Below are 17,462 nucleotides of genomic sequence, written 5' to 3'. Positions count from 1 at the left end.
TAAGGCAAGGTGGGCACGGTCAATTAAAAATATAGAGCACACCTAGAATTTTGCTAGAATATATTTCACGTCCCACTGTTTTATCTTGTGCAAACGGAGACACCCTTGAGGTCCACTGGAGACTATTCTGCCGAATAGTCAGTGCCATTAGTCCACAGTTATTTTTGTTGTTTTTTAGCGTAAATTTTGCAAAGTGTTGCTGTACTTCAATATTCACAGAAACAGAAGCAAAAGAAAATGATTTCCTTAGGAACTTCACTAAAATTGCAAAGGAAATCAGACATATTTAAAATGACTATCTGAACTATATCAACTGTCTTCATAATGTTGCTTCCTCGCTGCTAAAACAAGATCAGCACAGCACACGTCTTGTTTCTATTATTTGGGCTGATTGCAGGTGCTGCCACCACTCACCATATGCTCAGAGGAACATGTTACCAAATTCTTCCAAGCTACACAGGAAGTGGATTGGACTGTGAAAGACCAACCCAAACTGTGTTTGCATTTTGACAAATTTGTAGGGCAGTCCAATATCTCAGAGAGGAGGTCAGGTCTTGTTGCGCTGCAGCCAACTCAGAAGGGACAGGAAGGGGGGAGGCATGAGTTTCAGGCACCTCCGCAGCCAGAAGAAGCAGAGTTGGGGATTGTTGTGTCTGAGCAGGATCGTGCGGGAGGGGGGCAGCCTGCTCTCCAGCCAGTTCCCACGAGTAACGCCCTTTCCGAGGAGCCGAGCGCACCGCCCCAGTTGATGCAGAGGACTTGTGGGGGGAAGCTTCAGAGTCAGTGCCAGCTCCTCCTTTACCAAGCAGTTCCCAGGAGGATTCCAGTGTGGCATCGCCCCCTGACCTCGAGCCCGTTGCTCGGGAGCAGGTGTCTTCAGATGAGCTGTTGGATGCGCGTCCCCTGTCTCCTCATTCCCGTCGCCGTGAGAAACAGACAGGGCACAGACAGGAATTACGAAGGAGTCAAGGATTGCGTTCGAAAACATTTTCTATATAAGCGTGCCGCTCCCAGTGTGGGGTCGTTGAGTCAACTTCCTTCACACGCTGCAGAGCATGTCTAGAGTATAGTTAGGGACTCTAGTGAGTTAGCGTAGGGTTTCCTATGAAGCGCAATGCCTTTGATGTATTCATTACTCTAATAAAATGAGATTTACTTGCACACACACTCCAGCCTCATTCTTTCGGCTCTGGACGGGACAGGTCTTCTGCTCCCCTGGTGCATTCACTACAGCTGCCCAATTTCCCTGCTTTTTAAAGTTTGATAGAAATATTTGTGAGCTATAGGTACATTCTTAAACCACAAGGGTTTTTACCTATTAGTGAATTTCTCTGCTTTTTAATCCGGGAGGTAAGAAATGGGATCCTGCGCAAGCTTGCTGAGAATGGATTGATCATTTGCATGCTTATTGAGTTCAGTGGGATTTACTCCCCTGCAATCATGCTTAGGATGGGCGAAACTGACCACGGGGGATGGGAAGGGGAGAAGGAGGAGGGAGGGGAGGAATGGCAGAGGGGAGGAGGGGGAGGGGAGCAGGCAGGAGGGGGAGGGGAGGAGAAGGACAGGTTTGGTCATTTGCATGTTTATTGAGTTCAGTGCAATTTACTCCTGTGCAATCATGCTTAGGATAGGGAAAACTGACCGGGGGGGAGGAGGGGGGGATGGCTGGAGTAGTCAGGGAACGAGGAAGAAGGGAGAGGGGAGGGGAGGAAGAAGGGAGAGGAGAGGGAAGGAAGAAGGGAGAGGAGAGGGGAAGGAGGGGAAAACCGGTCTGATCATTTGCATGCTTATTGATTTCAATGGGATTTACACCTATAATCATGGTTAGGATAGGTAAAACTGACCATGGGGGAGGAGCAGGGGGAGGAGAGAGGATAGGGAAGGAGAAAGGGAGGGGAGAGGGGAGCGGAAGGAGGGGGAGGGGAAGGAGGGGATTGGAGAGGAGGGGCAAAGGAAGGGGCAGGGGAGGGCAGGCTTGGTCATTTGCCTGCTTATAGAGTTCAGTGGTATTTACTCCGATGCAATTATACTTAAGATAGATAAAACTGACCAGGGGGAGGGGGGATTAGAGGAGGAGGGAAGGCACAAGAGGGAGAGATAGGAGGGAGGAGAAGAGAGGGTGGGTTTGGTCAGTTGCATACTTTTTAGTTCAGTGGGATTTCTTTCTGTGCAATCATGTTTGAAAATGGAAATGGACTGTCTTCAAGTCGATCCCAACTTATGGCGACCCTATGAATAGGGTTTTCGTGATAAACGGTATTCAGTGGTGGTTTGATCATTGCCTTCCTCTGAGGCTGAGACACAGTGACTGGCCCAAGGTCACCCAGTGACACTGACCTGGGGGAGGGGCAGGGAGGGGAGTAGGAGGGGAGATTGGATGGGTGGGTACTGGGCAGAGGGGAAGCACCTTTCCTTTCCAAAAGGAAAACATTGTGAACAATATCATTGCTTTTCAGGATTTCCCCCACCTTGTTGTTCTACAGCAGGCACATGAAGTCTCCCACCCAAATTTAAACCAAAGCTGTCCCTGGCTACATCCACACCAGACCTTTATTTCACTTTAGAGAGTCATGGCTTCTCCTAAAGAATCCTGGGAAGTGTAGTTAGTGAAAGGTGCTGAGAGTTTCTAGGAGATGCCCTGCTCCTCTCACAGACCTTCAATCAGAGCAGGTGACTGTTAAACCACTCTGGCCAATGGAGCTCTGTCAGGGGAATAGCAGTCTCTTCTCAGGACCCTTCACAAGCTACACTTCCCAGGATTCTCTGAAAAGCCATGACTGTCTCAAGTGAAATCAAAGTCTGGTGTGGGTGTGGCCCCTGATTAGCCAAGCAGGTGGGAGTCTGGCTTTTAGAACACTGACAGTTGGTTCTTACCGAGTATGCCCGACATTATCATTCAGTTCAATGCAAAATTTCTTAAATTAATTAAAGATCAGCCATGCATTTTTTTAAACTTTTAAACTGCAGAAGATGAAGATCAGAGTATGGGGCAAGGTGAGTAACAGGAGTAAAGGTCCTCTGTGAACATGGCTGATTTTTAATGAATTTCAACAAATTATGAGAACTCTCAGAGAAAAAAGTCCAAAAGGGGTCTGGGTTTTTTCTCTCTCTCTTTAGATTTTGAACTCTGGATTCTTTCTGACATTTGTTTATCACCATGAAAATTGAGAGGGTTATTAAGCAAGCATTTCTGAGTTCAGGCAGAGCTTGGAAAAGTTACTTTTTAGAACTACAACTCCCATCAGCCCAATCCAGTGGCCATGCTGGCTGGGGCTGATGGGAGTTGTAGTTTAAAAAAGTAACTTTTCCAAGCTCTGCGTTCAGGACTATACATTTTGTAAGGTTTTGTTTTGAAATGAGCTTATGGGAAGCATCAGAATGGCATGGGTGGTATTTTCAATTTAACATTGTGGAATGTGAAAAATCCACTCTGGCTATAGTATACAGCCACTCTTGTGGCTGTATAATAAATATATGGATGGGCAGATATTTATAAAGGTTTTCTGGATGCAGGAAGACTGAGCTCTTGGGAAAAAACATTCCTTCCAAGTATCACGGTGGATATTAATTTAATTTAACATTTAGTATCTCACATCCCTAACAGGCATGTTATAATCCATTAAATTATTTTGCACCCTTGGAAATCATGTGGTAACCCTAGATGGGAATAGCAGGGCAGTCATATTTTGGTCCAAGCTGCACTTATTTGACAGATGGGTCAAGCCTGAGAAATTTCAGATGTGGCACAATTTCTTACAACTATTGGGGGACTAATTGAAGTGAGAAATTAGCTATAGTGACAACTGAGACCTATTGTACTGCTGAAAAGGTGATGGTACATTTTTGCTGCTTGGCTCTTTGAATGAGCTGGAAGACTCTTCAAGCAATGATGTTCCCCGTCTTTTTATTTTCTCCTTTTTCCTCGTTCCTCTTTATTCTTCCTTCTTTTTCTTTTGGGTGGGTTGGTTACAAAAAAGGACTTGGGAGGAGCAAAGCAGCTGTGAGCTCCTCTCCACAAGTCTGTGTGCTTGTGTAGTTTTCATAAGCCATGATTTTGTTTAGTCTGTTCTACAAACCAGGTTCCTTTGTACCAATAAACTCAGTCATTCTGTCTACTAAACAACCTACATTGAATATTAGTTAATACTTCATTATTTCCTATGCTTGTTATGGACATTTATTGAATCAGTTTCTTGCAAAATTCTATATTTGATTGCACTCCCAACACAGTGCCATAAGTTGCAGTATCATATTGGCTAATCATTCTTGGCTTCAATGCTGCACAGTTTTTCTTTCCCACAAAAAATGGTTGAATAAACATAATTTGTTTCCTGACTGTTCTCTCAGCAAATACAACTGATGGAAAGTACCAGAGTTGTATGTGCTCCTGCAGTGAATGTTTGACCGCATTTGTCATCTTAAAAGAGCCAAGTATATTGAATGCATGTGAAACTGTGGAGCTGTACTTGTTTTGCCAAAATCAAGGCTGGGCACTCGCCACAATGCAACAGGTGCAAACAGTAAGTCCTAATTCAGCTAGAAACAAAGGGATAATTAATCTGAAAAAGTAAACCTTTTCTACTGAGCTATAAAGCTGATCAAAGTTAGTTGGCACACTTCTGTCGCTTTTATTCCCATATTCCACATTACAGACAAATCCAGCTGCTTTTCTCCTCTGGCTCTCTTTCTGTAATTGCAGGTAGTTCCAGACAAAACCATCTCACAGGCTAGATCAACACTCTACAACCTTGCCAGACCCAGGACCCAACTTCAAACCAAACATGTATTTGGAGGCCCAATTCTTAATTTTTCACCATCTATTTGTATGGGGGTAGTGCTGCTGTTGTGATCCACCATAGATCAGGCCACAACCCAGTAGTTGGTGCTGACCCACCAGTTGAAGACTAATGGATTAGATAGTGTTTCCATATTTTATTTAGTTTAATGTTACATTTATAGCCCATCTTTCCTCCAAGGAGCTGAAGATGACATACATGGTTCTCCTCCCTCTCCCTTTTATGCTCACAACAACCCTGTGAGGTAGGTTTGGCTGAGAGACTGTGATTGGCCCAAGCTTCATGGCTGAATGGGGATCTGAATCCTGGTCTCCCAGGTCCTAATCCAACACGAACCACTACACCACACTGGCTCTCACAATATTACCATTTGGCCATCACTCAGCTAGAGTAAGGGTGAGAATATTGAACTTTGGGTAAGTGTGCCATGAACATTAGACTCTGTGGGTGGTTCATGTTCACTTTTTTCTTATTCAGGATTCGCCCTAATGTGCTCCGCAGTTGAGGTTACCAAGATTTTATTTACCTATCTCCAGTTGGAGAAATACATTTTGCCAGGTTTAATTGTAATGTACTAAACAGGGGATCAACAAATTTCACTGTCTAGCGCACTCAAAAGTGGTAGTTCTTTGCATCACTGCACACAGATGTGCTGTTGCACAAACCTTGTCAGAAATGGGGGGGGGAGGATGTAAGAGTAAAGCAACAGCCTACCCATTCTCACATATCTCTAAGGTGAGTCTATCTGTTGTAGAGCAATGCAACATGTAATGAACAGGATATGACCCAGGGACACCAGAAAAAAGCAGAACAGCAAACCACAGCAACATCCAATGATTCAGCACAACAGACTTGGCTTTGAATGAGATTTCTGGCACAATGCTTGGCATACAGAATTTAGTATGACCTGAGTATGGTTCAGGTATTGAATGAATGTCAGAATCCAAATTCCATTCTCCAGTCTCCAATGTTTCTCAGTAAAGGACCATATTTTTTTTCCTGGAGCTTAGATGCTGGGGCAAACAATGCTGAGGAACCACACCCCCATTTCTGGTTGAGTGTTCCCATGTAGCACATTTCTTTATTGGCTGCTCTGCACCATAAATAACCTGAGAACATTTTTTAAAAAATTCTCATCCAGTGTTTGCATCTGCTGGAAGTTGGTTGCTAGTTTCTCATACTTTGCACTAGATTCTCTTGCTTAGGAGAGCGTATATCCCTGAAGTCTTCTTTTGTATTCTGCTCTGTGAAGCTTAGATCTCTTCAAATCTTGAGAGGTACGTGTTGGGGAATCTGTGAGTTCTGCTGCTTTCTCCTGCAGTACTGTTAATTATCTAGTGCCTTCCTTTGGTTGTAATCCTGATTCTGCATATCTGTCCTTAACCTTCCCTATGGTCATTGCCACTAACAGTATGAGCCATAAAGCAGTTTTTCTTTAAATAATTGTGTAGTGAAAATATAAGACCCATGTAAGTGAAAACATAGTCTCTTTTTTATCCCATGGTGCTGGATGGGGCTGATGGGAGTTGTAGTTCAAAAAACGTAACTTTTCCAAGCGCTGCCCATGTTAGCAGTCATATGTGTGTGGATTGGGCTAGGGAGGCTTTTACTAGATATTTTGGTGTCTCATGAGAAAATGGTCTTAATAGTCATAAATCCAACTCTTTTACCATATTTTTATTTTATTACGTCTACACCTCACCATTCCTCCAAGGTGCTCAAAGTTCTCCCCCTCCCCATTTTATCTTCACAACAACCCTATGAGGCAGGTTAGGCTGAGAGTCAATGACTAGCCCAAGGTCACCCAGTGAGTTTTCATGGCTGAGGGCATTTGAACCCTGATATCTGAGGTCCTACTCCAACATTCACTATACCATCCTGGCTGACTGGTTTATAGACTGTTACATTTTACACTTAACAAAGCTGGTGTTGGGATTAGGATACTAATACAATGATGTATGAATTTACTGTTTGCAAGAAACAGTGATCAGCTGAAGGGTACATGATTGTTACCTAATTTCAGCACACAGTTTTGGAATATGTTATACTAAGCTCATTGCAAAGAAAAGTTTTAAACCACTTACATGCACACCAAGAGTTGATTGGAAAAAAATTAAAAAGAACTACAAATAAATTATTCTGGTTATCATACTTACATGTATTTTTCTGTCTTTGAGATAATTGTTTACAAATGGAAAATGCTGTTACTTGTAGTGGTGATTATGTTTTTGTGACATGTTAAATCTGTGTCGATTTAAAGTCAGGTCTACACTGAAACCGATTCCTAATAGTTTATATATTTAGAGGCTAGGATACTCTTATGTCCTACTTTACCGTTCTCTATTTGAAGGGTTGTCCAGTCCAAGTGTGGTTTAAAGATTTTTTAAAACCACAAGACCAGGGATAGCACAGAGCAGAGACCTTGAAGCTGCCCATCAACAGTTAGCACCTGAAGAGCAGACTGAGCAGGCACCTCTGTTCACCCAGTCAGCATCCCCCAGGCACCTGGTTGGCCACTGTGAGAACAGGATGCTGGACTAGATGGGCCACTGGCCTGATCCAGCAGGCTCTTCTTATGTTCTTATGTTCTTATCCTCACTATACTGAGAAGTAGTATTTCTAATAAAATTATGGCAACTGTTTCTAAATTTGCATCAATTCACATAAATTAGCATATGCAAATCTTTGTCCTCTTTTGTCTTCTTTTTTATGATGTATTTCCTCTCTTTTTTGGCAATGTATTAACAGCCGCCCTATTGGAGACATGTAATCAAACATTTGATTGGTAGTTTCAAATAAATGTGAAATTCACTTTACTTTCCTGCCTTCCTCAAAAGTCCACTTATCTTTCTCGTGCCCTAAGGAATTGTACTAGATATATTGCTTGTGTTCTTCATCTCTCTCTCAATATATATATCTATATAGAAGGGTAACTGTGTTAGTCTGTTACAGCAAAAAACAACAAATAAGCTTATGGCACCTTAAAGATTAACAAACCAGCTTATGGTGTAAGATGCAAAGAGTGTGATCCTCAGTTGCCAGGTTAATATAAAGGTGTGGGTAAATGTTAATGTGCAGTCAAATGGCAAAGGAATGCCAAAGTGCACTCTGTGAAAATACAATTAGAGAGGGTTTTTTAAAAAAGTAGTTGTTCATGTTGTATCTCTTGTTTTTATTATACTGCTTTATTGTTTTATGTTGTATTTTATACCACTTAGAGATGTTTAAATATTAAGCAATTTAGAAATGCTTTTAAATAAATAAATGTAAATATGTGTGATAAAATGTGGCAGAAACAGTAGCTGTCAGACACCTTTGCATTTATATAGTAATAAAATTAATATAAGGTGCCAGAATTCTGAGAGAGGAAAGTTACAAACAGATTTTGAAAAGTGCCCCCTATATCCCTTTTTGGACTTTTAACCAGCCTAATTTCTTTCTTTTCTTTTTTTTACAAATCAGGCAACATATTTAGAAAGTTTGCTATTGCCAAATGTAACTACCGAACTAAAATGAAACATACTGAATGGAAGGGGACAAAAGAAGATGAAGTTGTGGTGTTTTCTTTCCCCTTTAAGTATCTTTGTCTTACAACTGGATGCTAAACCTGGATTCAAACTGAGAATTACACAAAGAGGGCTGAATTATGGTAAGTCTGATGTTCTCAGAGATGTGTTCCAATATATCCTCTTTTTTGTCATTATTTGTGTATAAAAGACTTCCAAGACTAGGTCACATCTACACCATACATTTAAAGCACTCTCATATCACTTTAAGCAGTCATGGCTTTCCCCAAAGAATCCTGGGAACTGCAGTTTGTTAAGGATGCTGAAAACTTTAGGAGACCCTTCACAGAACTGTAATTCCCAGCACCCTTAACAAACTATAGTCCCCTGGATCCTTTGAAGGAAACTATGACTGTTAAAAGTGGTATAAGAGTGTTTTAAATATATGGTGTGGATTTGACCAACATTATAGACTAATGTTGGTTTTACAGCAGACTCACTGTTGTGTCTTTCCTCAAACGTCTTGGAAAATGTAATCCTCTGCCCTTCACAGAACTGCAGTTTCCAAGGTTCCCTGGAGAGAATGACTACTAAAACCAGTTGAAGTTGTAGACATTCTCTGCGTGTGTGCATGCATGAAAGTTTGTCTTTAGAGAGACGTGTGGAATACATGAGATTAAAAATGGCCTCTTCACAAATTGCATTTTTAGTTGTATACCTAAATTATTTATTTATTTATTACATTTACATCCTGCCCCTCCTCCCGGAAAGAGCCCAGGGCAGCAAACAAAAAACACTAAGAGCACTTTAGAACATCTTTAAAACAAAAGACTTTAAAACATATTAAAACAAAACACCTTTTACAACATATTAAAACAAAACATCTTAAAAATATCTTTTAAAAAACATGTTTAGAAACATATTAAAAAGGAATTCCAGCACAGACGCAGACTGGGATAAAGTCTCTAATTGAAAAGCTTGTTGAAAGAGGAAGGTCTTCAGTAGGTGCCAAAAAGATAACAGAGATGATGCCTAATATTTAAGGGGAGGTGCCACAACACTAAAGATCCACTCTGTGTTGTGCGGAACGGACCTCCTGATCAGATGGTATCTGCAGGAGGCCCTCACATGCAGATCGTGGTGACTGACTGGGTATATAAGGGGTGAGATGATCTTTCAGGTATTTTGTGTACACTTAGGCTGTTAAAGCACATTTAAAGTACAACACACACCCCTAGAATCCTGGGAACTGGAGTTTATGCTTCACAGAGCTACGATTTCCAGCACCCTTAACAAACTATAGTTCCTAGGATTCTTGTGGGGGATGTGCTTTACAGGTATGGTGTATATGCAGCCTTAGGCTGCAATCTTATGCTGCCCTGGCCTCCTTCTGGGAGGAGGGGTGAGATATAAATGTAATTTGTTGTTGTTGATGATGTTGTTGTTATCATCTTACACACACACACCATCGTGCAAGACCCACTGAACTTAATGGGACTTAGTTCTGAGTAGACATATATAGGATTGTGCTCGTAGTTTAACCAACATCTGAAGTGGACCCAGTTGGCTAAGCCTGCTCTTGGTCAGGATAGAAAGCATACTAATAATAATACATAATAAGGAGCTGGTAAATATAGTTGGTGGTAAAGCAGAACAACTACTAATAGATCTGTTAGTAGTAAGGGTACTGCCCAAAATATTTTGCATCCAAGAGTGATCTCAAGAATGGAATCCAGATCTGAAACTGACACCTGACTCCTTTTAGGAAAGGAAATTGGAATGAAGATCCTGCAACAAGAAATAAAGGAAAGAGTATTTCCAGACAGGAATGGCAGTCATCAATTCTTTTTTGGTACTGTTGGCTATTCAGTTTCAAGGTACATAAATGCATTGCATTTGTCTCATTCAGCAGAGATATGACACAGTGGTTTCTTGGTGCTTAATCTGCTGTTTTTGGATTTTGTTTTCAATCTGCTGTTTCCAATTGCATTGTTTTATGATGATTGTGTATTATCTACCATATATTTTGGAACACTGTTTCTCTGTTCTCTATGCATTTAGATACCTCTTAAGATATCTTAACCAAATTTTGCATAATGATTCCTGAGATCAAGGAGCAGGTTTTTGTCTATGTGTGGATAAAAATGGATGACATTTTGAATGAAGGTGGTGGAATGCACCTTTAAAAACTGCACTTTTTTGGTTTCTTAGACCAAGAGCTCTTCTGTATCTTTAAAAGTTGTGCAGGGGAAAGGGAGAATTCCACCTTGTGGTTTTTCTTATTACAGGGTTGCAAGAACACCTGCACTTGGCTGACTTTCTCTTCTCCTAAAGATACAGGATCAAGCCCTGAGCCTGGCAACCCTGGAGCTGAGTGTGATATGCAAGATCCTCCCACTTCCATTTTATTGTGACAACTATCCTACCCCTATTCATGCACGACTTGTGTGTAGGGCAGTCACAGTTTCAAGCTGGAGTGAGGCCATGCTTCTCACCCCACCCCCAATTCATGTTCCATGCTAGCTCTGCTCTCTGATGACTGTATGCTGAGCACAGTAAGGGAAGCCCTACATGGGAGCAGCTACTTGCTGACATGCAATTTATGTGATCAGGAACCATGCTGCCCTTTCCACCTAGAAACTGTGAGTGCCCTAACACAAATAATGCATGAATAGAGCTCCCTGTGAGGTAGAGTAGGCTGAGTAATGCTGTTTTTTCTTCCTGCATTTCAATTTGTTCTGCAAATCCCGGTGTCTCCAGTCAGTTGCCCCTTTTCCCAGCTCCTCCATCACCACCCCAACTCCTGTTGGTGGAGCTTTCATCACTCCACCTCCAGCCCCCTGGAAATCATCTTGTTTCTTCTGGTGCTGGCACTTTAAATAATCAAAGTGAATGACAGGAGACAGATCCCCCCTTCTTGTTTACAGAGACTGATTCCCCCCCCCGCCCCCTCTTGTTTTAAAGTTAACAAGACTTGCTCTCCTAATCCACTTAGTAGGGTAAAAGGTAAAGGTGTCCCCGCACTTGTAGTGCAAGTCGTTTTCGACTCTTAGGGTGACGTCTTGCGACATTTACTAGGCAGACCATATATATGGGGTGGGATTGCCAGTTCCGTCCCTGGCCTTTCTTTACCCCGCAGCATATGCTGGGTACTCATTTTACTGACCACCGCCGCTTACCACTCTGCGCCACAGAGCAGCTTGCTTCTGAGTAGACATAGAATAGGATGGCAAAGGGAGGAGGTGGGTGGGAAATGGGATGTTCCTCTACAACACACACAAGCACACTCATTCTCTCACTGTCTGACATCAGGCATATAGGACCACCCCCAGGAAATGTTTCCATTGTATGCAACTGGGATTCTCCACTCAGACAGTTTTAAAGTTGGAGTGAAGGAGGTTTTGTTTATGCCACATCAAAATGCAGTATTTCAGAAGAAACCAGTGGGTTGTGATGACATTGTGTATACCCAGCTTCAAAGAATGGGGTGACTGTGTTTTAAGCCAGTAATGTGTCCCTACCCTCACAGAGAAATCTTCTGTGCTATGTTAGGGCGGATGCACTAGCCTGGCCTAAGACTGATAGGCCCTTGGTTTTCTCTAGGGCAGGAGTTCCCAAACTGTGGTCTTTGAGCTTCATTCAGGTGGTCCATGGTGTGTCTGTAAATTCAGTTCTATGGAGCTCAAATTGTAACACAACTAAATACACAATTATAAGAAATAAAAGAAGCAATACAAATACAATTAAAGATATCTAGCACTGCATGTTCAATTGCTACAACAGGCAGAAAAATAATTAAGTGGTCCACCAAGACCCTTGGCAATTTTCAAGTGGTCTGGGGGGGGGAGTTTGGAAACCGCTGCTTTAGGTGGAATCTGAACAGTTTATTGACTTTTGTAATGCAAGTTAAGATACTCTGGTCTACATATTCACATCTGGGCAGGGCAGTGTATCTTGTAATAATTTTAATTTCTCTAATTTCTATATGCTCTGTGTGTGCGAGCGCGCACGCGTGTGTGTGTGTGTGTGTACACACTTTCACCAATCCAATCTTTCAATATACTTGGTGAAAATAAAGTAGGTGATACATAGCACTTTACAGTACTTGAAATATTTATATCAATCAGATGTTTCCTGAGTCACTTGGTAATAAAGACAGACATCTAGCCTGATCTCTATCCATGTTTATGCAGAAGTAAATCCTGTGTACAGTGGGGCTTAATTCTGGGAAAGTGGATATAGGATGACTACCATGATGATGATTCTAAGAATGTTTACTCAGATGTAGGCACTCTAGGTTTATTTGGAGTTAATCTCCAATAAATGTATTTAGAACTGCACTCTTAGTTAGCCCCAAATTCCAGTTTCTGCTTTGCGTTGTTTTGTGACACCCTCATTTTCATTGTCACTGTCTGCATTAGATTTCAGGAGCTGAAAAGTATGTGGGACAATGTTATCAGTGTGTGAGCATTTAATTTCTAGCTATAGGATGGTCTTCACTCTAGAACTGTGTCACTCTGCATCAAATGGATTTATTTCCATATCATCTTACAATATGATCTATCAACCCTCTCTCTTTACAGGATTCGAATCACTTCCATTTCAATGCGCAATATATCTTTGGTCCTGATACCTACAAATGGGATTATATTGGCCATTAGAGATGCTTCGGTAATAGTTGGCACCTACTGGATCTTGAACAACTCGCTGTTGTAAGTACAGTTTTTTGAATCAAAGGGCTTTTTTGTTGGCTAAAAATAATTACATTGATTGGCTAATTAGTGCCTGCAATCCTGAAGCTGTAAGACAAAGAAATCCTATTGGCCTCAGTGAAATAGTTTTAAAGAGGCTTAGCTGCGTATTGGGACAGGTTTCTTCCAATAGACATTTTCCTTTGTCCTTCTCTCTTTCAACCTGTGCAGAGACTATCAAGGAGAAGTTGAAATATCCATTTTAGGAGCATCTGTTACAGCAGCTATGATTATGGCACAGGATAACAGGGGATATCTGTCGGTTTTTGCCCGTAACTGCCATATAAGCATTGGTAATATTAAAGTCCATCTGAATGGAGGAGGAAGGATTTATTATACTCCTGTTGAAAGTTAGACATTCATAGCTCTGTGGTGAAATCTGTGTCCATTGTATAAGAAGGACAGGTTGTTGCTGAGCATTCAGCCATGCTCATTAACAGCACAATCCAATTCAAGACCAATATGTAGAGTTGCCAAGTTCATGGCCTGAGACTGATCCTGTATCTTTAGGAGAAGAGAAAGTCAGCCAAGTGCAGATGTTCTTGCAACACTCTAATGAGAAAAACCACAAGGTGGAATTCTCCCTTCCCCCTGCACAACTTTTAAAGATACAGAAGACCTCTTGGAGGCTGGGCCTGGCAACCAAAAGGTCTTCTGTATCTTTAAAAGTTGTGCAGGGGGAAGGGAGAATTCCACCTTGTGGTTTTTCTCATTACAGTGTTGCAAGAACATCTGCACTTGGCTGACTTTCTCTTCTCCTAAAGATACAGGATCAGTCTCAGGCCATACTGATGGATTAAAACAATCAGCTGTTTGTGTGGCAGGTACTTTAAACAGTATATAAATATGGTATATAAATGTTTTTAAATAATAAATAAACCCCAGCCTGTGAGAACTAATCTGTATGGTGAGTGACCTGTTCATCTGGACCAGCCTTCCCCAATCTGGTGCCTTCCAGATGCTTTGGACTGCACATTTTCCAACAATGGTAAATATAGCCATGGGGGGCACAAATGTCAGACTACTGGAGGGTCTTGATCCACTTGGATCTGGATTTTGACTCTCTGGGCTGGAGAATAACAGGATAGGCCTGAAACATTAGCCCTATTCCAGCATTCTTATATGCTCAATGCAGGAAGGTCAGGAGCAGAAAGGGCAGTGCACATGACCCCATGGCCCTTCTATGCATACAGTTTAAGAACTCCTCAGTAGGTTTACTCTGCTCTGCAGACCTGGGCCTTTTTTAGTCTCAAGCAAACCCTGCCTCCAGAGTATGATCTCACTGATCAACTCTTTCAGGAAACCTAAGAGGCTGAAAGACTCCTGGGAACATTGTTGGGTGAATGGCAGTTCTCCTTTGTTGCATCTAGTGTGCAGATATGCTTGTTCACTCTTGCTCCTAACCCTCAGATTGATTCTGATCCACACTCCTGGTTCATAATTGTACTCCAGCCCTGATCTTTTGGCTTGTCCTGCAGACTGACACTTACCGACCTTCCTGTTTGGCAATTCTACTCAGCCAGAGTTTCTCATCTTGTGGCTTGACCCTTGGACTCTTCAGGCACACTTGCCACTTGCTTCTGCTCCAGATGCCAGCTGTTCTTCTGCGCTGCCTACAACCCTTGCACTTTTTTCCGATCCAAATTCCCACTCCCACCCCCAGAGCTGCTAGTTGCTCCACAGGGAAAAATGTACAGGTTTGATATGGACACCTGTAAGTTTTTTCCCCAGTAGCAACTTATGGGAGCAAATAGCAGATTGAGGAAAGAGTACAAGAGGAAAGGGATAAAAATCCTTATCCATAGCACCATAACTCCAATCCAAAATGGAGAGCGCTGTAGCTAAAACCACAGGGATCGCATGTGGTTTGGTTTGTACTCGCAAGGAAGCCCAAAAAGTTCAGCCATGCATAAGATACTTCCAAATAAGCTTTCATGTGTACAGAAACAATAAGTTCTTATAGCACAATTATAGGCATAACTACCCAGAATTAAGTCCTGCTGAGTTCAATGAGACAATGTATATAGCTTTGCAGGCTCCATCTTTTTTTTTAAAAGCACATTTCTGCATATTATGTTCTAAACTGCACCAAAATAATCTTTCCAACTTTTAAACTTCTCATAAATCAAGTATTCCACAAGGCAGCAATCTAACTGGAATTATTGGAGCTAGGATCAGTTTATTATTAGGTTTCTTACCAATTCTTTCTTACCAGTTCTTATCAAATGATATGGTACATAATGTTTGGCTTGACTATACTGCAATAATGTCAAGCAGTAGTTGGCATTATGGAAAGCCAGTGCTCCACTGAACCATGTAAATCACTAGGTGACCTTTGTCCAATCAACAGCCCTCAGCCTAACGTACCTGACAGGGTTGTTGTAAGGAGACACCATGGGGGAGAGGACTATACATGGCACCTTGAGCTCCTGGGAGGAAAGGCGGGATATATATTTAATAAATATTATTTATGGAAGTGAAGGTGACAAAGAAAACTTGCATCCTCAGCTTGGCATTCAGCAGAGCTGTTTAGAGTGACTAAGGGCTTATTAAAACTGGCCCTAGAGGGGTGGTAGAACTGTCTAAATTCTGCTGTGACATATTTGCTAAGCATTTTGAGGATAAAATTGCTCCCATCCGCTGGATTTGGACTCCATTGTTGATGCTGATGATCCAGGTAAAGTGCCCGGAGTGCTTTCTTGTCGGATATCATTGGATGAGTTTCAATTGCTGTGGCCTGAGGACATGGACAAAGTACTTGGTTAGGTTCATGCAACCACTTGTGTCTTGGACCCTTGCCCTTCATGCTGATAAAATCTGGCAGAGGGAACCACAACAGGATGGGCCAGGGAGATAATTAATGCTTCTCTCCAAGAAGGAGTGGTACCAGGCTGCCTGAAGGAGTTGGTAGTAAGACCGCTCCTGAAGAAGCCCTTCCTGGACCCAGAAATACTAATAATTTTAGACCAGTGGCAAATGTCCCCTTTCTTGAAAGAGTAGTTGCTAACCAGATCCAGGTACTGTTGAAGGAGACAGATTTTCTAGATCCATTTCCATTGGGATTCAGACCTGGGTTTAGTATGGAAACTGCCTTGGTCACCCTGTACAATGACCTCTGTCAGGAGAGAAACAAGAGGAGTATGTTTCTGTTGATCCTTCTTGGTCTTTCAGCATCTTTTGATTCCATTGACCATGGTATCCTTCTGGGGCAACTATATGAGCTGGGTGTTGGGGGCACCACATTGTGATGGTTCCATTCCTCCTTGGTGGTTCTTGGGGAGCATTGTTCAGCTCTGTGGATTCTCCAGTATAGGTCCCACAGGGATTGGTTCTGTCTCTCATGAAACCGCTGAGAGGGGTCATATGGCACTTTAGAGTGTGTTGTCATCAGTATGCTGATGTCACGCAGCTCTATTCCTCCTTTTTATCTTCTGCAGTTGAGGCAGTAGAAACGCTGAAAAGTGCTTAGCTGCGAGAATGGACTGGATGAGGGCCAATAAACTGAAGCTTAATCCAGACAAGACTGAGATGCTGTTAGTGGGTGGTTCCTCCAACCATCTGAGTAATATGCAGCCTGCTCTAGATGGGGTCACACTCCCTCTGAAGAAGTGGATTCATAGTTTGGAAGTTCTCCTGGATCCATTACAGTCACTTGAGGCACAGGTGGCCTCAGTGGCCCAGAGTGCCTTCCTACTGCAACCCTATATGGACAGGGATATTCTGGCTACAGTAATCTATACTCTGATAACCTCAAGGTTGGATTATTGCAATGCGCTTTATGTTGAGCTGCCTTTGAAAATGGTTTGGAAGCTTCAGTTAGTGCAAAATGTGGCTGTCTGATTGTTGACTAGTTCAAGGCAAACATTATTATTATTATTATTATTATTATTTATTATATTATATTTATTAGTCACCCATCTGGCTGGTTATCCAGCCACTCTGGGTGACGTACAAGTAAAATACATTAAACATTACAATATTAAGATATAAAAACCCAACAATAAAAACTTAACCCAACCCAAAGGCTTGTCTGAAAAACCAGGTCTTTAAAGTCCAGATCATATAACATCAATTCTGTTCGAGTTACACTGGCTGCCTGTACGCTTCTGAGCCCAATTCAAAGTGCTGTTTTTGACTTGTAAAGTTCTTTACAGCTCAGGACCCAATATCTTCGGAACCTACTCAGACCCTTAGATCTTTTTCTGAGGTCCTCCTCCTGGTCCCTCCTCTGAGGGAGGGTTGGAAGGTAGTAAAAAGGGAGAGGGCTTTTTCAGTTGTGCATTCCCATTTATGGAATATGCTCCCCAGTAAGGTCCATGTGGTGCCTTCAGTGACATCTTCTGGGCACCAGGTAAAAACATCTCTTTTTTCCCCAGGCATTGTAATAGACTAAGATGAGGTTGTTTGTA

The 17,462-nt window shown here is 42.1% G+C and overlaps 1 long non-coding RNA gene across 5 annotated transcripts in view; it reads left to right on the top strand.

Annotated features, from left to right (window-relative positions):
- The window catches only part of LOC133390418 (uncharacterized), a 47,533-nt gene that overhangs the window by 4,118 nt on the left and 25,953 nt on the right, over window positions 1–17,462 (top strand). For 4 of the 5 annotated variants that reach the window (XR_009764389.1, XR_009764390.1, XR_009764391.1 and 1 more), the window contains 3 exons: window positions 8,259–8,445; window positions 10,068–10,179; window positions 12,886–13,014. This is a non-coding gene — a long non-coding RNA (uncharacterized LOC133390418). The remainder of the gene's footprint in view (window positions 1–8,258; window positions 8,446–10,067; window positions 10,180–12,885; window positions 13,015–17,462) is intronic. The other variant, XR_009764393.1, reaches the window with a different exon arrangement.

The sequence above is a fragment of the Rhineura floridana genome, chromosome 8, assembly GCF_030035675.1.
Source record: "Rhineura floridana isolate rRhiFlo1 chromosome 8, rRhiFlo1.hap2, whole genome shotgun sequence".
In the NCBI taxonomy this organism is placed as follows: Eukaryota; Metazoa; Chordata; class Lepidosauria; order Squamata; family Rhineuridae; genus Rhineura; species Rhineura floridana.
The sequence above is the reverse complement of the archived record's forward strand: the minus strand, read 5'-3'. Positions and strand labels throughout refer to the sequence as shown.